This window comes from Mauremys mutica, chromosome 2 (genome assembly GCF_020497125.1).
Source record: "Mauremys mutica isolate MM-2020 ecotype Southern chromosome 2, ASM2049712v1, whole genome shotgun sequence".
In the NCBI taxonomy this organism is placed as follows: Eukaryota; Metazoa; Chordata; order Testudines; family Geoemydidae; genus Mauremys; species Mauremys mutica.
The window spans coordinates 229,801,098-229,823,373 of NC_059073.1; the positions used below are offsets into that span (position 1 = coordinate 229,801,098).

A 22,276-nucleotide genomic window follows, 5' to 3' on the forward strand; every position below is an offset into this window, starting at 1 on the left:
CTGGGTATAGGGAGGATAGTTTTTAAGGGACCCCCCCACAGTTAAAGTATTGGCAGTACATTATTATCCATGGGGAGAGATCTGAATCCAGCTCTTGGGATGAGAGAAATTAAGGGATTGGACAAATTTAAGATGTCAATTAATTTTCATTTGGCTTTTGGTCTTTTTGTTTTCATAGAAACTTCCTGCTGTTGTTACATCCTGATAGATCAAGGCACATCAATTGGATTGTCAGTAAAATTATAGGAATCTTGCATTCACTGAGGATATAAACTCTTTTGTAAGTTACCGTAACTCTTCATTTTCAATGCTATTTCTATGATGCAGTTTATTCCAAATGCAGCAGTTTTCATTGTTACAAGCATTCAGTTATCCTATTGCTCCTATTTTAAACTCTTTGTACTGGATTCCTGAATAGTTTCATATTAATATTAAAGTCTTCTTAGTTACAGTATTTCCAAGGCCCTGAATGGTTGTGGACTGGCATACCTGACCATGTTCCTTGAATGCTTTATGAAGCAGCAAGCTGTTTAGTTTTGTTTTGTCCTGAAAGCAATCTTGAGACACTAGGAGCCAGAGATGGAATTTTCAGAAGCGACTAAGGGATTTAGGCACCCAACTGAAAACCTACAGTAGTGGGGTGTCAAACACCCTTAAGTGCCTTTGAAAATTCTACCCTAGAACTTTTCTAATTGTGATCCTCAGTTTTGGACTGTTCAGAATAGAAAGTCTACGTTAACTTTCAAAGCAAGGGTTTTTATTGTTTGTTTTTAATTGCCGTTTTAAATTATTTTAGAGTGCTGTTAAATTTAATTGTACAGTACCCTGCCTAGGACCTGTATCCTGTCACGTTATTTTTATATATAATTTTTGTATATTTTTATCCCGTTTTATTTTATGGTGTTTGTAGCTATGCAACTTTCATTTGTTTTCTGCGAACTGCTCCTTTAAATTTGAATTCTTTCTACTAAGTGCTCGGAGCTGTGAGACAATTCCAGACAGAAAATTTTAAAGAGGGAAGGACTCACACTGTGCTCTCTTTCTTTCTGTCCCCTGAGACACTTTTTTCCCCCTTAATCTAAAATTAAGCATCTGGACTGGAAGCACACATTGCTACTTTGTGTGTGGAAAATATAACACAAAGGATACCAAAGCGCTATCCATGGAGGAGTCATTCACCAGCTAATGCAATCCAGCCACTTCTAGAGTGGAACACAGCAACTTTGTAGCTGTATGCAGCAAGAGAACAAAACAGTTTCAGTTAGGAGGTGAAGAAGAATACTAATCCTAATTGCAGTTCAGGAGAATTTAGGTAAGCAGAGTGTAATTACCAAAATTATAATTTGAGCAGAACATCAGGGGGCTTGACACTATATTTGCTGGAAATAGTGCATGGAGATCTTGAATGACCCTCTGTCATCCAATAGATACATATAACAATGATGAGCAAATGAGAAATCCCTCAGAGTGAGAGAAATTGATTTTACCTGTCAGCTAAGACACAACAGCCTATATCTTCAAGAGCGACTCAAGATTTTGATGCCCAACTTGGGACACTTTAAAGAGGCCTGATTTTCACAAAGTGCTGAGCAGCCTCCTCTGAAAGTTAGGCCCCTTCAGTCCAAAATACCTTATTATGGCCACTGTCGCAGGATGACAGGACCCTTTAAGAGGGAGCAGGGTCCACTGCAGCAGGTCCTGGTGCACAACTGGCTTCAGGGACGACATCTGTGCCTTATAAAGGGTGAGACATCTGCATGTGGGTGGCAGATGCCTGGAGCTACTGCTGGGAGTAAAGAAGACACCAGTGAGGAAGGTATGTGAAAAAGGCCAAGAGATATTGGGACGAAGACCCTCAGGGAGGGCGGGGTTGAGCACATCTGAAACTGGGATGAAGGCTTTGTAAGTTTTTTTCTTTTGAAAGACTTTGTGCAGGACTTAATAAACTGGACCGCAGAAGGGGGAATGGTTTGAATATCTAGACTGAGTGGACTTTGTAAGGGATCCTGAATGAAAGGGAGACTAAGGCAACCCTCAGCAGAGCCACATTTAGCCAGAAGGGTGCTGCAGGGAAATCGTGCCCTTTGATAGTCACCTAGAAATTGATGCACCTAAAATTGCTAGTCACTTTTGGCCAAGTGCTGCAATAGCACTGTGCCCCCTAGTACCATGCTCCAAGGTGGTTTCAGTGCTGACATCTGCTCTCTGATTTCTCTGAGGCACATCCTATCCAGTTACTGACAAGTCATGACGCTGCTTAGCTTGCAAAAGCTGACAAGATCGCAGCTGGAGTGATATGGCTGAATCATACTAGCTTTATCTTTGTTTCCTCTTTCACCTTTTCCATACTGCCATCTTCATTCTCCCTATATGCTGCTTACAATCTCACAATAGGTCAGACAGCCTGGGCTAAAAATTTGGCCATGCACATTTTTGGAAAGTGGCACTTTGGTGCCATCTTCTAGGCCTGCTTGTTAAAACAACATATCAACTGATATTTTAGATGAGTCAAAACATACATTTTCAGAATTGGAAGCTGACAGCTAAGTGAGAGTATAGTAAAATCCACCTTTGTTCCAGCCTTACCTTCAGCTTACTCGCTTCCACAACCACTATCCTTAAATTGCATAGTGAAAAATCGACATGGTATTGCGGGTACCAGGGCCTCATGAGAGGAGTAATCCAAACACACAGCCAGAAAGTGCCTTTTCCCATGTCTTGTTTTCTAATGGAAGAGCATACACCCCTTTAGCAAATTACATGGAGTTCTCTTCTACAAAAACAAAACAAAAAGAGAGGTGTAATGTTTGCCTGCCTCACAGTGGGACTGTAAGCCTGAACTAATGTTTGTAAAGCACTTGGAGAGTCCCAGCTGAAAGGTGCATGTGGATGCAAAGTATTGTTGCTCTTTAGTAGAGATGAGCCTCAATTAAATCTAGATAAAAAATGCATCTCTCTATAACTGGCCAAACCAGAGCTCTACTTCTGAGCACTCCCAAACTTGGGAGTTCAAAAATATGGATCCAGATCTGAGCCTTCCCATATTGAGTTGCTTGGAGTCACCTTTTCTAGAGATACATTTAAACTATGAACTCTAAAGTGAACCAGGCCCAAAATTTTGGTTTAGGCCGATCCCTAAGCTTTAGTGTGTTCTATATTCATTCCTTTTAAAATCAGGCCAATTTTAAACAAAAGACCTAGAGTTGGATCCTCAACTCAGGATCTGAGGAAACATCTGAGGTGCTAGCACTTAGACTTTGGCTTGACCTTTATTACCATAGTAATAACATGATGTATCAATATACCAGTGCTGCTGCTTAATTGCTGAGTGAGTGCAGATAATAAGCAAATCATGCTACTTTACAATAGCTCTCCTGCAATGTTTGCCATACAATGACACACTGCACAGAACTTTTATGGAATGTTCATAAAACAGTGCCCAGAGATATCTATTATCGGGTGGATAAACCCTCAAGCTCAATTTGTTAAACTGCCAAAAAAAAATCAGATTTGCAGTGCATGTCATTGTGACCTACTGCATTCAACTGTAACTTGCACCTATTTGCATAAGGAGTATTTCATATTTATGTGTGGCATCAATTTTGTTTCCTCCTCCCTCCCCCCCATATTTACAAGACGTGGCTGCTGGGAGAACCTAACTTTTGAATGTAATGACTTTTTGTGCATTTAAAATCTCAATCATCACATTAGCATGGTGTTTTCTCTTTGAACTCTTTCTTCTAATTTTTTTTTAAAGGAAGAAGAATCAAGAGAAGAAAAAGAAAATACTGATAAATATCCCAGTGCCTGTCTTTGAATGTACAGCCTTCAGTCACACATTCAGATGTGTGCTCATTTAAATGCACAACCTGGCGACTGCACATTCACATAAAGCAGGTTGTTGGACCATGCAATCTTGTTGCCTAATGATATCATATATTCCAAGAAACACAAAGTGGTATAAGGGATCTGCACCGATGACAACTCATTTTCTAGAAGTACCAGGAAATCTAGATTCTCTGAGGAGAGAACATATAGAATAAAAGAAAATAGTGTTGATTTCTGGGTGAAATTTTCAAAAGTGCTCATTGAATTTTCAAAAGTGCTCAACTCTACTTCTGTGAAAATCAGTGGGAGTTTTACCATTGACTTTAGAATGAATGCTTGTTTCAATGATTAGACATGGAGACTAGGATTTTCAGAAGCGCTCAGCATTGGCCTAACTCTGCTCACCTAGAACATATTGGTAAAACTCCACCCCACTGATTTTCAAAAACCAGAGAACAACTGTGCAGGAAGAATGATTTTCTCCAACAGCTTTTCTCAACTGGGAAACATCCTGTCACCTATCAGCTGAGAATTAGAATCAACTTTATTGTAGTCCAAGTATTCCTTAGAATTCCAATATAGGAGTTGACTTCTCTGGGAACTGGCTCAGGCTCATAATGCATATGCAATAAAGCACATAGTGAGTCCCAGCTCAACACACTGTTTTGTTGCTAATTTGCTATAGCCTCAGCAAATCAGATTGCCTGTGCCCATCAAAGAGTGTAAAGGCCACATCTAAATATGGATGTCCAAAGCTGGGTTTAATAACAGATGTTATACTTTTGAAGACATTCCGTTATGTCTTGTACCTCACCAGTGTGCTTATACTTACCACACTTGTAAATACCTCACAGCACATTATGTCTTATTCCTCAACTGCTGTTGTTCCTACTCATTGAACCCTTTAGCACTGATACAATTAATAGCTAACACTCTACAGAGTTCAGAACATTCCAAGCAAGTGCATGAAGAATATACTGAGGAGTTAGCTTTCTTCATGTTTTTGAGTTGGGGTGGAGGGAATTTTTCTGAAGATTTCTGATCTCCATTGCAGGTGGCTTCTCTGAAGACTTCAGATTCTGTCATTTTGCTGATCAAGAGGCTGCATAATGTATATCACTACTGTCTTGTGGGAACAGCTGTTCTACTGGAAATAGATCTGAAGACATATATCCTTGTGTGTATTGAGGAATATCCCTGATTACATACACCAAAACTTTATATCAAGCAAAAAGAAAATGGTTCTCAGTAAGTGAAACATATGCTATTCAAACATCTGAACTGACTTAAAAAAATCCTAGGGAGAAATTCACACCATTGAAAGAATCAAAACTAGGGGACCTATAACCTAAATATTAGGAATCTACAATAGAACTGAACAGAGGGTAATAGTAAACACACACTATGAAATCATCTACTAGGGAAGGTGAATGAAACAAAGGGTATAAATGAGTTCAGTGCCCACCTAGATTTGGGGAAAGTGGGGTCCAAAACCAGATCAACATATTGGGCAGGATGGAAGGCCAGTTACTGTTTTTAAAAGGTCTCATGCTTTTAATATTTTGGCATGGTAAAACTCATTCATTTTAATGACTCAAGCACCAAGTTAAACCGTCTTCACATTAAATCCTTGTATGTGAAATCTAACAAAATCAATGAGCCTAGGCATGCCCCTTATTAAGCTATTTTACCATGCTTTTGATTTTCAGAAGAGCTAAAATATTCTCTTCCCTCCCCCAATATATTATTATAGTGACCAGTGCATGAGAGATGGCTGTAGAATGCTCATGAAACCTGCAGATTCTTGTTGGCCTAACAAGCCAAGAGGGAGCCCCGAATGTGCCAAAATTATTAGTCATACCCCTGCTCTTGAAAGTAAAAGACACTGGCTCAGTACAACTGCAATTGTCAACTTGATGTATATCCTGAGATTCCAAGAGTGTCCCCTCAAGATACCAAGATGGTGGGAACATCCAGTGTATTCCTGGTCTTTGAAGAATAGAGAGAATTCCATTCCTGAATTTTCAGGGAGGAAAAACTTAATGTTAAGTGTAAGGGGGAAAAACTTTGGGCAAGTTATATCCTTGGCAGAGTATCAATAAGAAAATTCTGTTTTATAGTCCAATAAATAAAATTGTAATCAGCATGTTTTTAAACTGGTTTGTCAGGATGGTCAGGAGAGTGCCAAGGTAAGGGGCTGACTGAGCTTCAAAGTTCATAGATGTTACGAGCCCATAAGTTGCAAAAATGGGTGTTATGACCTCCTGCATGATCCAGCTTCACCCAATAATCCCAATAGTGGAGGAAATTGTTCTTCCCTCTTAATTTAACTGTTCCTGGTGATTTTTTTCTCCTTTCCAGACTTTCATAAATTCCAAGGGCCGACGGGACCATTGTGATCATCAAGTCTGATCTCCTGATAACACAGGCCATAGAACTTCCCCTAAATAATTCCTAGGGCATCTCTTTTAGAAAAACATCCAATCTTGATTAAAAATTGCTAATGATAGAGAATCCACTATGAGCCTTGGTAAACTGTGCCAATAGTTAATTGCCCTCACTGTTAAAACTTGGCCCTTTATTTCCTGTCTGAATTTGTCTATCTTTAACTTCCAGGCATTGGATCATGTTATACCTTTGTTTGCTAGATCAAAGAGCCCATATCAAACAATTGATCCCCATGTAGGTACTTACAGACTGTAATCAAGTCACCTCTTAGCCTTCTCTTTGATAAGCTAAATAGATTGAGGTCCTTAAGTCTATCAATGCAAAGCATTATTTTTAAACTTTTAATCATTCTCATGGCTCTTCTGTGAACCCTCTCCAATTTATCAACATTCTTCTTCAACTGGACACAGCATTCCAGCAGTGGTTCACCACCGTCAAACACAGGGGTAAAATAACCTCTCTACTCCAACTCAAGATTCCTGTTTATGTATCCAAGGATCACATTAGCCCTGTTGGCCCAATGTTGCACTGGGATCTAATATTCAGCTGACTATCCACCACAACCCCCAGATCTTTTTCAGAGTCACTGATTCCCAGGATAGAGTCCCCCATCTGATAAATGTAGCCTACATTCTTTGGCCTTCTTCTAACAACCTCTGTAAAAGGAGCCACTTTCAGTAATTTCCTTTGGGATTTATTACTACAACAAGTATATCAGGAGTACAGAAGTGTCATGTCTTATGGGACTGTGACCATTGTTTAAGGACACTGTTTACAAGAGATTGAGGGTACATCTACAGGGGGATAAAAGCCCCTCAGCACAGCCGCAGCTGGCCTGGGTCATCTGAGTCAGGCTCATGGGTTTTTTCATCCCCATGTCGATATACCCTCCCAGACCCTACCCCAAGTGAGCCATCTTAGGCCTTAGGTCTAGCAGGAAGGTTTTACCAGTTACACAGATATACTTAAACAGATATAACCCTCATCCTCCTGTGTGGACACTCTTATTAGTGGTTATTGGTTTAAAAATCATACCCCAAAGACTTCCCCATGTAGACAAGGCCCAAGCTTGGGGAGCCGCTAGAAACAGCAGAGGAACAAGAGAGGCGCTGCCTGCTAGAACCAGCTAGTCCCTTAAAGCTAACAGACTTTAGAATCTCCAATAGGACACAAGTTCCTTCCAAAGGGTGTGGCTCAAGAGCTTGTCAGACCAGCCTATCCCAGGGGTGGGGAGATCACTTTTATTGCTTTATAATTGTGGTGAATATTTATATTATTTGAACATTATACAATCTTATATATCTGTCAGCACTGTGTGACATGACAGCCAACCTGTGCATATTTCAGACCTACTTTATCAAACACCAGACAAGCAAAGATAATTTTTAAAATGTATTTTGTGACCCAGCGCATGTGCCTGCTGTGGCAAAGTACCTGCTTCTCCTCAGCTGACTCAGTCCCTTTTTGCCTTGGAGACACAGGCTTGGGCAAGGCAAAGTCCTTCCCGGTCACACAGGGTCTGACTGATCCTTTTCTCAGCCAGTCCCTTGCTGTTTTTCTCCCCTCTGGGGACAGAGTGCAGTCTTCCTTGCTTGAAGAGAGTAGAGTCCTGCTGCACCTACTCACTGGCAGCTTCTCTGCTTCTCTCACTCCCTGTAGCAGGGTGGACCCGGCTCCTGCCCGGAGGGGCTTGAAATGCTGCCTGACAGGGCTTGAGAGGGGTGGCTCTGGAAGCTGGGCTGATTAAAGAAGTGGCTGCAGCTGGGGCCACGCCCCAAACTGAAGCCCTGGGGCTGATAAGAGGCAGGGAAGCCAGAGCCCAGACAGTCTCTCTCTGGCTTCAGAGAGGGATGGGCCTGGCTGCTTATGAGCAGAGGTAAAGTACCTGGGTGAAGCAGGGCTGGGAACAGGCTGAGGAGCTAGGGAAGCTCCAGCCTGGAAAGCCCCAGGCTGCGGCCTAGCAAAGGGCCAAAGGTACTGGGAGTTGCAGAGGGCAGCCCAGGGGTAGGACAAAGCAGCAGGTCCAAACCCCTTTTGCCTGTGATGAGTGGGCTGATACTGCAGTCTGCCCCAGGGTGTGGGGCTAGACCATGACTGTCAGTGGCCACTACTGAGGCAAAGTGGGGATAGTAGTGTGGGGGTTCCCCTGGGAGGGGGAGACCCAATTATAGTGAAAGGGGCACCGGGTCCTGGGAGGGACACGGGGCCGATAGGAAAAAGGGGGGATCACCGGCCTGCAGAGGGCGCTCCGGGCTGAAAGAGAGCGAATTCCCCAGAAAAACCAGCAGGAGGCGCCGCGGCGGTGAGTAGCCCGTTTACACGTGGTGGAGAATGCGGGCATAGCGGTCCGCCCCTGATACAAGAGGCCTGGGCAAGAACTGTGGGACAGTTGCCCAGAGGACGACGGCCTTAGATAAAGAATGGAGACAGAGACTCTTATTAAACTCCTGGCCGAAAGCCAGCAGCAGCAGCAGCAGCAGCTCGTGGAGCAGCTGGGGGCCCACCAGCAGCAGCTACTTCAGTTCTTGGCGGTCCAGCATCGGGAGCAACAGACCCAATGTCTCCAGCAGCTCGCCACCCTGTGGCCGAGCCCCAGTGGCGTCGCACCAGGGGGGGCTGCTTCACCTGCACCCCCGGCGCCACCCGTGCGTCTGGCCAAGATGGGGCCCGAAGATGACCCCGAGGCGTATCTCGTAACTTTCGAAAGGGTGGCGGCAGTAGCCGGGTGGGCACCAGACCAGTGGGCGATCCTTCTCGCCCCCTATCTGACGGGGGCCGCTCAGAGGGCCTATCGGGGCCTCCCCGATGATGAGGCCCGGGTTTACGCCCGAGTGAAGGCGGCCATCTTGGATGCCTTCGAGGTCACCCCGGAGGCCTTTCGGCGATGGTTTCGGGGAAAGTTTTACCCTCCGGGCGTCCGGCCCCGGGCGGTGGCCCAGGAGTTAAGGGATGCAGCGACCCGATGGCTACAGCCGGAGCATAGAGCCTCCGCTGACATTACGGAGCAGATAGTCCTCGAACAGTTCATCCACATCCTCCCAACTCCCGGGAGGGCGTGGGTGTTGCGGCACCGTCCGCAAATGCTGAGCACGGCCGTTAGGCTTATGGAGGACTTTCTCGAGGCCGAGGCCCCTATAGGACCGGCCGCCCGGGCCCCGAGCCCGGGGCCGGGCACTCAGAGACTAGCTGATCCCAAAATGGGCGAGAGACGGTACCGAGACTACTACTGGAGAGCCTGTCGGGCCCGACTTGCCAAGCAGCAAGCGGGGCTGCTTCAGCTGCGGCAGGGGGGGGCATACGGACCTCATCGGAGCCCAAGCACTGGGGGCAGGAGGCCGGTGCCAAGGCCAAGGAACTGTTGGGCCTGTGGGGAACCGGGGCACTTGAAGCGGGAGTGCCCCCACGGAACTCGCAGGGCCCAGCCAAGCCCAGAAAGAAGGGCTGAGGCCCACAAAACTGGGGCCGAGGCAGGGGGGAGGCCTCGAGTGTGCTTCCACTGCCACCCCGAGGGCCACATCATGAGACAATACCCCCTGGGGCAGAAAGGGGGCGTGCCTGTAACTGAGGCTCGGTCTGGGACCCCCCGCCAGGAAGGGGTAGTCCGGACCGAGGCCCCTAAACAGAAAGGGGCTGGGGCAAAACGGCCTCGCCGTAACCAGGGAACCCAAACTGAGGGGAGAACCCACAGAGGACCAGGGAGGTCTATGGTGGGGACCCGGAGCCAGGGGGAAGTCAGCAGGCTGCTCCACACAATGGAGGGCCTGCGACAGGAAAGAGATTCCCTGCGGGCCCAGCTGAGAAGAATGCTGGGCCGATAGAACACCCCGCCTGCCCCCCCCCCCGGAGGGGTTCTTGAGGGGGAGGGTGTGTAGCAGGGTGGACCCGGCTCCTGCCCGGAGGGGCTTGAAATGCTGCCTGCCAGGGCTTGAGAGGCGTGGCTCTGCAAAGTGGCCACAGCTGGGGCCATGCCCCAAACTGAAGCCCTGGGGCTTATAAGAGGGCAGGGAAGCCAGATCCCAGACAGTCTCTCTCTGCCTTCAGAGAGGGATGGGCCTGGCTGCTTATGAGCAGAGGTAAAGTACCTGGGTGAAGCAGGGCTGGGAACAGGCTGAGGAGCTAGGGAAGCTCCAGCCTGGAAAGCCCCAGGCTGCGGCCTAGCAAAGGGCCAAAGGTACTGGGAGTTGCAGAGGGCAGCCCAGGGGTAGGACAAAGCAGCAGGTCCAAACCCCTTTTGCCTGTGATGAGTGGGCTGATACTGCAGTCTGCCCCAGGGTGTGGGGCTAGACCATGACTGTCAGTGGCCACTACTGAGGCAAAGTGGGGATAGTAGTGTGGGGGTTCCCCTGGGAGGGGGAGACCCAATTATAGTGAAAGGGGCACCGGGTCCTGGGAGGGACACGGGGCCGATAGGAAAAAGGGGGGATCACTGGCCTGCAGAGGGCGCTCCGGGCTGAAAGAGAGCGAATTCCCCAGAAAATCCAGCAGGAGGCGCCGCGGCGGTGAGTAGCCCGTTACACTCCCCCACCCTGCTTCCCTGCCAGGGAGGGCTTAAAAAAATCTCCAGCAATTGGGGCCAGCTGAACCTAATTAGTTCCCTGGTAACCCCTGTTCCAGCTGAACCTAATTTCTCCTTGGCTCTCTCTCCCCACTGGATAGGGAGCAGCCTTTTAACCCCTCTGGGGCTAATTACTACCCCTCCTTTGGTAGCTATTTGTCCTGGGTTTGCCACATATCCCCCCCACCTGCTCAACACTACGGGGTTGGGCTACTTGGGTTGGAAAGCAGTGCACCCTCGACAGGCCATCCGCATTGCCATGTTGGGTTCCAGACCTATGTCGTACTGTGAAGTGGAAGGGTTGAAGCGACAGAAACCATCTTGTTACTCTTGCATTTTTGTCCTTGTTTTGGTGCATCCACTGCAAAGGGGCATGGTCTGTGACCTGGGTGAACCTCCGTCCAAGTAGATAGTATCGAAGGCTTTCTATGGCCCATTTTACTGCCAGGCATTCCTTCTCCAATATGGCATATTTCCGTTCCCTAGGTAGGAGTTTCCTACTGAGGAAGAGGATGGGGTGTTCGTCATCTCCGACCATTTGTGAAAGCACCGCCCCCAGTCCTACTTCAGAGGCGTCCGTTTGTAGGATAAACTCCTTCCCCCAGTCTGGGGCTACTAGTACGGGGTCTGTGCAGATGGCCGTCCTCAGATCTGCAAAAGCGGCTTCGGCTGCAGCAGACCATTTTACTATGTCTGGGCCCCGAGCTTTGGTTAGGTCCGTTAATGGGCATGCCCTGGTGGCGAAGTAAGAATGAACTGTCTATAGTACCCCACTAGTCCCAGGAATGCTCTGACCTGTTTTTTCCGGAGTGGTCGGGGCCACTTCTGTATAGCTTCTAACTTGTTGAGCTGGGGCTTCACCACGCCCCTCCCCACTATATACCCAAGGTACTTGGCCTCAGCTAACCCGATTGAACATTTGGAGGGATTTGCAGTCAGTCCTGCCTTCCTCAGGGTGTCTAGGACTGCTTCTACCTTCTCCATGTGCATCTCCCAGTCGGGGCTATATATGATGATGTCATCGAGATAGGCAGCCGCGTACTTTCCATGGGGTCGTAACAGTTTGTCCATTAGCCGTTGGAAAGTAGCGGGGGCCCCATGGAGTCCAAAGGGGAGAACAGTGTACTGATATAGTCCCTCTGGAGTTGCAAAGGCTGTCTTCTCCTTGTCGGCCTTAGCCAGAGGGATCTGCCAATAGCCCTTAGTAAGGTCAAGGGTAGACATAAACTGTGCCTTTCCCAGTCTGTCAATCAGTTCATCTATTCTGGGTATAGGGTATGCATCAAATCGGGACACCTCATTCAGCTTGCGGAAGTCATTGCAGAACCTCATACTGCCATCCGGCTTAGGCACTAAAACCACGGGACTGGACCATTGACTATGAGATTCTTCGATGACTCCTAAGGCCAGCATCTTCCTGACCTCTTTCCTAATCTCCTCTCTCTTGGCCTCCGGGATCCGGTATGGCTTGACGTTCACCTTCACTCCAGGATCTGTGAAGATGTGATGGTGAACCTCAGTAGTCCTGCCTGGCTTTTCCGAGAACACATCCAGGTTGCGTTCGATCAGGCTGATCACTTCTGACCGTTGTTCCGGAGTCAACTCCGGGGATATTCCCACCAGGTCAGGCTGATTGCCTTTAGGGGATGGTGCCCCCAGCGCAACCACCGGAGCTTCTCTATCCTGCCAAGGTTTCAGCAGATTTATATGGTAGATCTGCTCCAGCTTCCGGCGACCTGGCTGCCGGACCTTATAGTCGACTTCTCCTATAGCTTCTATTACCTCATATGGCCCCTGCCACCTGGCCAGGAGCTTGCTCTCCGCTGTGGGTATGAGCACCATCACCCGGTCCCCTACCTGGAACTTCCGGGTAATCGCTTGATGATTGTAGTACATCTGTTGTGCCCCTTGGGCCTTCTCCATGTGTTCGCGCACAAGGGGGGTGACTCGGGCTATTCGGTCTTTCATCTGCAGCACATGTTCCACAACGTTTCTCCCCGGGTTCGGCTATTCTTCCCAGTCTTCTTTAGCCAGGTCCAGTATGCCCCTGGGGTGTCGACCATATAACAGCTCGAAGGGGGAGAATCCAGTGGAAGCCTGAGGAACTTCCCGTACGGCAAACAGTACATAAGGCAGCAGGGCGTCCCAGTCTTTCCCGTCATGACTAATCACCTTCTGTAACATGTTTTTCAATGTCCTATTAAAACGTTCGATGAGGCCATCGGGCTGGGGATGGTAGACCGATGTTCTAAGGGTCCGTATGTGGAGCATGGTACATAAGTCCTTCATCAGTTTAGGCACAAAGGGGGGTCCCTTGGTCCGTCAGGATCTCCTTAGGTATTCCTACTCTGGAAAAAATCTGGACTAATTCTTTGGCTATGGTCTTGGACATGGTATTCCGTAGGGGAATGGCCTCAGGGTATCGAGTGGCATAATCTAGCACTACTAGGATGTACTGATGGCCCCGGGCTGACTTCTCCAATGGCCCTACTATGTCCATAGCTATTCGCTCAAAGGGAACCTCAATGATTGGCAGAGGTACCAGAGGGGCCCTTAAGTATGGTCAGGGCCGATGTCTTTGGCATTCTGGACAGGAGGTACAATATCGCCGGACGGCTGCATAAATGACTGGCCAAAAAAACCTCTGTAGAATCTGATCGAGGGTCTGATCTACCCCTAGATGGGCCCTGAAGAGATGACTGTGGGCCAGATCCATTACCGCTCTCTGATGCTTCCGAGGGACCAAGAGTTGTTCTATGACTTGCTCTTGGATGCGGACTACTCTATATAGCAGATCCTTCTTGATCATATAATATGGCCCTGGGCCCTTAACTCTCCCCTCCACTGGGACCCCATTTACCTCAACTACTTCCTTATGAATATTGTGATATAGGGGATCATTGGCCTGATCCTGCCCAAAATTCCCACGTGTGGTCCCTATTTGTCCAAATTTGGGGGGGTCTACCTCTGTCTCCCCCTCGGGAAAAGCCCCTGGGGGACCAGGTCCAACCATAGGGTTGTTGATGGCTGACCCAGTCCCGCTGTCAGCTGAGCCCCTTCTTTCTCCTGCTAGCGTAGACTTCAGGTACTGGGTCAGGATCCTCATCCCCCTCCTTTTATCTGCCCTCCGTTCCTTCTAAGTTTTCCTGGACTTCCCCGGCGGGGAGAACAAATTCTGGCTAAACTCATGGAAGGCGGGGGGAGGGTCACCTATCTGGGCCACACCTTGGGTCCCAGGGTCATTATTTTCTTCTACCTCATCCCCAGGAAGTAGGCCATCAAACCCCAGGAAGTCTCGTCCGATAAGGACAGGGTAGGGGAGTTTCGGAACTACTCCCACCACCGTCAACTTAGTGGGGTTTCCGAACACTTCTATGCTTACGGGGATGGTCGGATAATAGTTGACATCCCCATGCACACAGGATATTCCCGAGCATTTGGCCTGGGATAGTTGGCCCGGCCTGACCAGCTTCCCTGAGACTAATGTGATTGCACTTCCCGAGTCAATTAATGCTGTGGTCTCTATACCGTTCATCTTAACGGGCCTAGTGTATCTATGAGGGACCATCACAACCCTGACTAGACTTATTAGTTCGCATGGTCCCCCTATGTCTCCCAGTTCACATTGCATAGGCTCTCCTAGATTTGGGCACTGGGCAGCAATATGCCCCAGTTCGCCACAGACATAACATCGGTATCCCGCTCGGGGCAGCCCCCTATTTTTCGGGCTGCTGGGATTTATCCCCCAAGTCTTTCTCCCCCAGTCCTCCAGTCTCTCCGGGACTGCCGGCTGCTCTTCCGCCTCCTTCCTCCCCTCCACTGTCCGGCCTGGCGCTAGGGCAGACCGGGGCCTCGGCGCAGAGACTGGTTTCCGATTCTGGTGCCTTCCTTCCCCGGTGGTTCGAGAAAGTTCTTGGGCTGCTAAGTATCTCTCTACGAGAGCAACTAGTTCATCATAAGAGGAGGGATCATTTTGGCGGACCCACCCTCGTATGTCCGGCGGCAACCCCCTCATGTACCTGTCCAATACCAGGATTTCCACTACCTTCTCTGGTCCATGGGTCTCGGGGCGGAGCCACTTCTGAGCGAGGTGTATCAAGTCAAATAGCTGGGACCTTGGTGCTTTGTCATCCCGGTACTTCCACTTGTGGAAGCGCTGGGCCCTTATGGCCGGCGTCACGCCTGTCCTCGCCAGGATTTCCGCCTTCAACTGGGGGTAATCCATAGCTGCTTCTGTGGTCATGTCAAAGTAGGCCTTCTGGGCCTCCCCACACAGGAATGGAGCCAGGAGGCCTGCCCACTGGTCTTGGGGCCAGGCTTCCCGCAGTGCTGTCCTCTTGAATGCAAGGAGATATGCCTCTATATCGTCGTCTGTTGTCATTTTCTGTAAATAGTTGCTCGCCTGTAGCAGCCGGGTCCCCTGGGCCCCGTGCGTCAGCGTGGCCAGGGCTTTCAGCTGGTTCACTACTTCATTCAGGGTGGCTCGATCTTGGGCCACCTGGCTCATCAGCAGCTGATTTATCTCCTGTTGGACACGTACTGACTCTTGCTGGGCCGCCACCTGTACTCTGGTAGCCTCTTGCGGAGCCGCAGTGGCTTGTATCAACGCCTTCACTACGTCCTCCTTTTTTTTTTTTTTTTTTTGGTGTGTGATTTTACCTTGCCCTGAGATGGCTTGCCACAGAGCCTCACTCACTATGACATCCCACTCCTGACACCACTTGTGGCAAAGTACCTGCTTCTCCTCAGCTGACTCAGTCCCTTTTTGCCTTGGAGACACAGGCTTGGGCAAGGCAAAGTCCTTCCCAGTCATGCAGGGTCTGACTGATCCTTTTCTCAGCCAGTCCCTTGCTGTTTTTCTCCCCTCTGGGGACAGAGCGCAGTTTTCCTTGCTGGAAGAGAGTAGAGTCCTGCTGCACCTACTCGCTGGCAGCTTCTCTGCTTCTCTCACTCCCCCCCTGCTTCCCTGCCAGGGAGGGTTTAAAAAGGTCTCCAGCAATTGGGGCCAGCTGAACCTAATTAGTTCCCTGGTAACCCCTGTTCCAGCTGAACCTAATTTCTCCTTGGCTATCTCTCCCCACTGGATAGGGAGCAGCCTTTTAACCCCTCTGGAGCTAATTACTACCCCTCCCTTGCTAGCTATTTGTCCTGGGTTTGCCACACTGCATTTCTGCCATGAGACCACAGCTACTGTCAGGAATCTAATAGGCACTCTTGTGACAACTTATATTTATACAGCATCTTTTATCCAGAGGGATCCCAACACACTTTGCAGATTGTCTGCATAGGAATCAGTACACAATTCACAGAAACACAGCCACCTCTGATGTGAAATGTAGCAGAAATATAACAGCATGCAGCAGCACTACATGACAATGTGAAGAGGAGGTGGCAAGATTCATTTGAACTGCAGTGAAGTTAGGGAGGGCACCCAGAACTTATCAAACAAATTTGGAATTTAGTCCGGACCTCCTTCTTTTTGTGAAAAGCATTCTCTGCTCTGCCAATGATTTCCTGTGGCCAAGTCATGTAGCCTCACTGTGTCTCAGGTCCTCATGGGTAAAATGGGAATAATAGTATTTTCTCCCCTCACAGGATAAATACAATAAAGGTCATGGGGTACTCGAATACTATGGTATTCAATGTAAGTACCTTACATAAGCAGGCTACTGGAACTTTAATAATACTGACACGTTATCAGGAAGAAGAGCTCTGAATGGCTTGAACGCTTATCTCTCGCACCAACAGATGTTGGTCCAATAAAAAACATTACCTCATTCACCCTGTCTCTCACATTATCAGGACCTTAGTTTTACATCTCATCTTTCAGATAACAACTTTCTGCCCTCAGCTCCATGATTCAGTACTAACAGAGGATGGAGGAGTGCCACCTACTGAATGACTCGGTCTTTGAAAGTTATTCAATGGCAGTCTTGCACTCCTGTACTGACTGAGTTGGACCTTCTCAGTCTGTGGGGTGGGTGAGGCTGCACAACTACCTGGTAAAGCAACACAGCCACATCATTAGGTGTATTTTTTTTTTATAGCATCTGGGCAAATTCACAGGAAAGATCAAAAACACATTGTGAAAAAACATCTGCCTGCAGTAACCAATAAGAGAGCAAACCCGACCATCAAGCCTGATGGAAATGACCCAGAAAGGGCTATTAGCCACCAATATCAGGAGTGGGGCGGGAAAGATGACCCACTTACCTGGCTCAAGCAAAATGTTTGGGTAAACAAACTGGTCTTGCACCATCCCTGCAGGCCATCATGTTGGGCTTTGAAAAACCAGCAAAGAGAATGAGTTCCAGAGGTAAGAACCCTCCACCAAGAACTACTTCTCTTCCTCCAGTCCCAGTCCATATCTGGGATGCAGAATGAGGTGTCCAGTTCAGGATTTCAGCAGAATGCCTCCAGGATTTACCTTCTTTATCACAAAAGACACTGGCTCACTACAGCTGCAATTGTCAGCTCATTGTATACCCTGAAATCCCAAGGGTATGTTTCCCCTCAAAGTACCAAGATGCAAGTGACTTGGCTACTAATAAGAGCAAGAAAGTGTGTCCACTAAATTGTCACAAAAGGAACAGATCTTCATCTGAGCTCTATAATGTGCAAATATTAAAGGTGAGATTTTCAGAAGTGCTCAGCATTGGCCCAACGCTGTTTGCACTGAAGTCAAGGAGGAGTTTTAAAGCCCAGTGCCACCCTCAGAGATGCTTATTGCATGGGCAAGGGCAATGCCTTCTGTATTTGCCCTCAACCTCTCCATATATTTAATAAGTTAATGTAATTGTTTGATCAAGCAGAACTGGCACTTCTCCAAGTGCCTTGTGAGTTGAGTCCTGAGTGAGCCTCACCATAACACATCAAAACAAGGCTACTGAATCATGGGTTAAATTAGATTGAAACAGGTGGGGGAGCTTGCACTGCACCAGCTGACCACAGCACTGCGTCCACAAACCAAGGAGCAGAGGAGCCAGGCTCCCCATGACTTTTAAACTTTCCATTAAACAGCTTTTTTCAGATTAAAATCTTTATGCTTAATTTGCTGTTAAAGCAGGTATTTCTTCCTCTCTCAGAACTCCTGTAATAGCCTGGGACAAGGAATGGCAGGTTCAGAACACTGGGGTTTCTATTCAGAGCCTGCTTGCATTGTATTTCACCTTGAACTCTCAAGGGATTCTCCATTCAAACCTAAAAGCATTTATTGAGACATCAAAGGCCAAATTTTCAAACGGTTACATGCGTGCCATATCGCATGTGGATTTGCACGTCAGCTCATGCATGCAAATACCTGAGGTGTACTGACAAGTGAAGTATTTGCATACAGATGTGACCAGCTGGGCACTATGTGGGCATACCAATAACACATTTGCAAGGACTCTGAATAATTTGGCCCTATATTTGCACTACTTTGTGTGTGTGTGTGTGTGTGTGTGTGTGTGTGAGAGAGAGAGAGAGAGAGAATGTGTATGTAAAATTCTTACAATCCTTGGTACCATATATTGCAGCCACTATACAGTCAGAAAATGCCAGAAAGAACCAATGATGCCTGTGCAAGTGTCCCTCCACGTCCCCTCGGAAACATAACTTAGCTCTTCATTATAACAGTTCAGACCTAAAAATGATTTACGAATAGAATCATCCTGCTGTTTTTACTCTACACTGGCAGCTTTTGAAAGGTGTCAAATGACTGCTTCTTGACACTGGGGTTTGCGGGAAGCAAACATTTTTAAAGCATTTGAATGGCTTTCAATTAAATGGCTTTTGATTGTGTTGACTGAGGGTGTGTCTTTTCCTGGCTGGCCAAGGGAACAGGTAAAGGCCATGGCAGTAACCAATACCAAAACACTGGGAAAACACACATTTCAGGGCTTATAACTGACTTGGGCTTTTGGTCTGTCTCTCTCTCAATAGAAACAAAAGGAAAGAGAAGATTTCTCTTGGGTTTATGAAGAAAACTGCTTACAAGTACAAGCCAATCTGGAGAAAGAGAACAAAGGAACAATGGCTTTGCAGAAATGTTATACTACAGTCTGATTGAAAAAGTTTCACTGAAAAATTTACGGAAGAATTCTGAACAAGAGCTGGAAAAGATCAACTAGCAGCTGGAAGGCAAAAATAGCTGTTGGGAGAGGAGGAACTCTCCCTTAGGCATGAATGCTTTAAAACACAGAAAAAGAAATTCATACATTAGCATGCAGTCATCTGGTATGTGCCATTATGGAAAACTATCATGTGCTATTTATTAACCCAATGATGACTGCTCTGTGCTGTAGCATTTAACATACTTGTCATGAAGATAGTTTTGATAGGAAAAGTGTCATACCCAGCTGGCACTGGGTAAAGTGACATAGGCTTTGTCTACACTGGAAAGTTTTATCAGTTGTACAGGTATCGTTATATTAGTATAACCCCCTTTGTGGACACACTTATTCCAGACAGTATAAGAGTACACTGTTTCAATTTAAGCTTAACCCCTACCCAAGAGACATAAACAAAACAAAAAAAAAGCCCTCTTGATTTACACTTAAAAGTCAGGTCAAGGTATCTGTGTTGGTCAGGGGTTGGGAAAACCACACCCCTCACTTACACAGCTATACCAACCTAACCCCCAGTGTAGATGCAGCTTTGGCGATGGATGAATGCTTCGGCGATGGATGAATGCTTCCATCAACACAGGTAACTTTGAGGAGATGGCATTCATGTACCAATGGAAAATTCCCTTCCATCAGTGTAGGCTCTGTCTGCACTATAGGTTATGCTAGCACCATAGCAACACCAACATTGTTTTGCCTGTATAGTCTGTGTAGTGTGTTGAGGCAGCCTTATACTGGAATAAAAGCATCTATGAGGAGGGTTATATTGGTATAATTAAATCAGTTTAAATTCTCACCCTAGGTTATACCAAATTCTCACCCTAGGTTTTTTTTAATAGGAGACCTAAGGACTATGAGTCCCATTGCAAGTCAATGAGACGTATTCTCCTAAGTCATTCAGGCACATTTTAAAATCACCCATACTTTATAATATGCAGTCTATCAGTAACTGTTTGCTAGAGATATGCAGCATCTGCACCTTATTGTGTGGATAAGTGATGGGCAAACTTCAAGAGGTTTGGAGAATCACTTCAGATAGAAACCAAAAATTTTAGAATGCTCATCTGAATCTTAATCCACATTTTATTAGAAGTTGGTTTTCTGAGGCAACCTTCCATGTAGTCTAGTTTCCATTCTCAGACAACAGCAAATGTGCGTAGCCAGTGGAGATGCAGCTACTTATATAAGATCTGAATTTGGCCCTACAGACTTATCTGTAAAATACAGATCAGGGCCGCCCGGGGGGGGAGGGGGAAGTGGGGCAATTTGCCCCGGGCTCCGCAGGGGCCCCCAAGAGAACAGCTGAGGCTCCCACCCGCACCCCTCTCCTGGAGCCTCAGCGCATCAAGCAGCATCCTCAGACAGCGCCGCAGCGAGTCTCCGGCGGGGCCCCTGAGCCCCGCCCCACTCCGAGCCGCGTGGTGAGGGGGCGGGGCTGCGAGCGCCAGGCTGAGCTCAGCTCCCTCCGCTCGGCGTGGAGCTCCCAGCCCCGCCCCCTCACCACACGGCTCTGAGTGGAGCAGAGCTCAGGCCCCGCCGGAGACACGCTGCAGCTGTTCAGCGACGCGCTGAGGCTCCGGGTGAGGAGGGAGCCGGAGGTAAGAGTCTGGGGTCAGGGGGGTTGGCTAAGGGGCAGGGAGTCTTGGGGACAGTCAGGGCACAGGGAGGGGGCAGAGGTTGTGGGGGCAATCAGGGGGCAGGGAACGGGGGGTTGGATTGTGGGCGTTCCGGGAGGGGTGTCTGTCAGGACTCAGTGAGGGTGGTGGATAGGGGTTGGGGCAGACAGGGAGCAGGGGTGGGATCCCGGGGTGGTGGGGGTCATCTGGGAGATGGTGCGGGGGCAAGGAGCAGAATGGGTCGGGGATTCTGAGGCGGGGCAGGAAGTGGGTGGGAGTCGGATAGGCGGCAGGGCCAGGCTGTTTGGGAGGCACAGCCTTCCCTACCCTAAAGCTCATTCAGCAGTTTGGGGCCTGCAGACGAGCCAAGCTGTTAGCTTTTCCATTAGGGCTACCATCCCTTTCACTTCTCAAATGCCAAATTATAGTCTATATGTAATTTCAGTGCCATAGGGAGATTCATGTCAGGGGAGGGTAGCTTCATTTAAAATTAGCCATTGGGGAGAGGGATTACATGAGAAGAGCAATATCCTTCCCAACCCTACCAAGGGAGACCTCCCCTTCCCCCTGCATTCCCTGAGGCTTCAGAGGGATTAATTCAGTGGTTCTCAAACTTTTGTCCTGGTGACCCTTCATATAGCAAACCTCTGAGTGCAACCCCCCCCTTATAAATTGAAAACACTTTTTTATATATTTAACACTATTATAAATGCTGGAGGCAAAGCAGGGTTTGAAGTGGAGGCTCACAGCTCACGACCCCCAATAATAACCTCGTGACTCTCTGAGGGGTCCTGACCTCCAGTTTGAGAACCCCTGGATTAATTTAATTTTAGCACCCTGTGTCCATTCACATGCATGTGCTATTTTGAGCATTTCAGTTTTGACAACATAGGCTCATCCCAGATTCTGGAACAAGCTCAAATGCTCAGTTTGTGGAGTATGTACACAAGCTATACTAAAGACAAACCCACAGTAACCGTCTCCAGTTTGTGAGGGACCCCATGGAGCCAGTCTCTAGGAAACAGCTAAATGCATGGAGATTAAGTCCATTAATGGCTATTAGCCAGGATGGGTAAGGAATGGTGTCCCTAGCCTCTGTTTCTCAGAGAGTGGAGATGGATGGCAGGAGCGAGATCACTTGATCATTACCTGTTAGGTTCACTCCCTCTGGGGCACTTGGCATTGGCCATTGTCAGTAGACAGGTTACTGGGCAGGATGGCCTTTGGTTTGACCCAGTATGGCTGTTCTTATGTTCTAACCTAAATGAAGCCAAAGTTATGGAGACAGATATGAGTCAAGGAAGCCAGCAGAGTATCAGAAACCTGGAAAAATCTCTGCCTGGATGGGCTCAGGTGTTTGGTCACAAGCTGAGATGGTTCAAGAGTTTTGGATTTTTTTTTAAGCAGAATTTTTTTATTGTTTCTTTAAACAGTCAAACACAGCAAGCAGCAAATATTTGGCCACACACTTCTGAAACCTCAAACCATATTCAGGTTTTGGCAGACTAATTTCAGCTTTTCAATTAAAAAAAACCACAACAAATTTTGAAGGAAAGCAGACATTGTCCGTGATTTTTTTTCTGCTTTTTAAAAACCCCTAGTTTTCGATCCAGAAAAAGTTTTGATGGAAAATATTTGTCCAACCCTTTTAATGAGCTTTAGTGCCTTTTAGCTGATGCTGAGAACCAGTGATACCTTGTAAAGAAGTTTTCTCAAAACTGGGT

At 47.6% G+C, this 22,276-nt stretch overlaps 1 long non-coding RNA gene across 1 annotated transcript; it reads left to right on the forward strand.

Moving 5' to 3' along the window:
• Positions 1–726: 726 nt before the first annotated feature.
• LOC123365365 lies at positions 727–19,678 on the forward strand. The gene is made up of 3 exons (XR_006577541.1): positions 727–1,312; positions 4,883–5,076; positions 18,755–19,678. It is a non-coding gene; the product is annotated as an uncharacterized LOC123365365 (long non-coding RNA).
• The last annotated feature ends 2,598 nt before the right edge of the window (positions 19,679–22,276 follow it).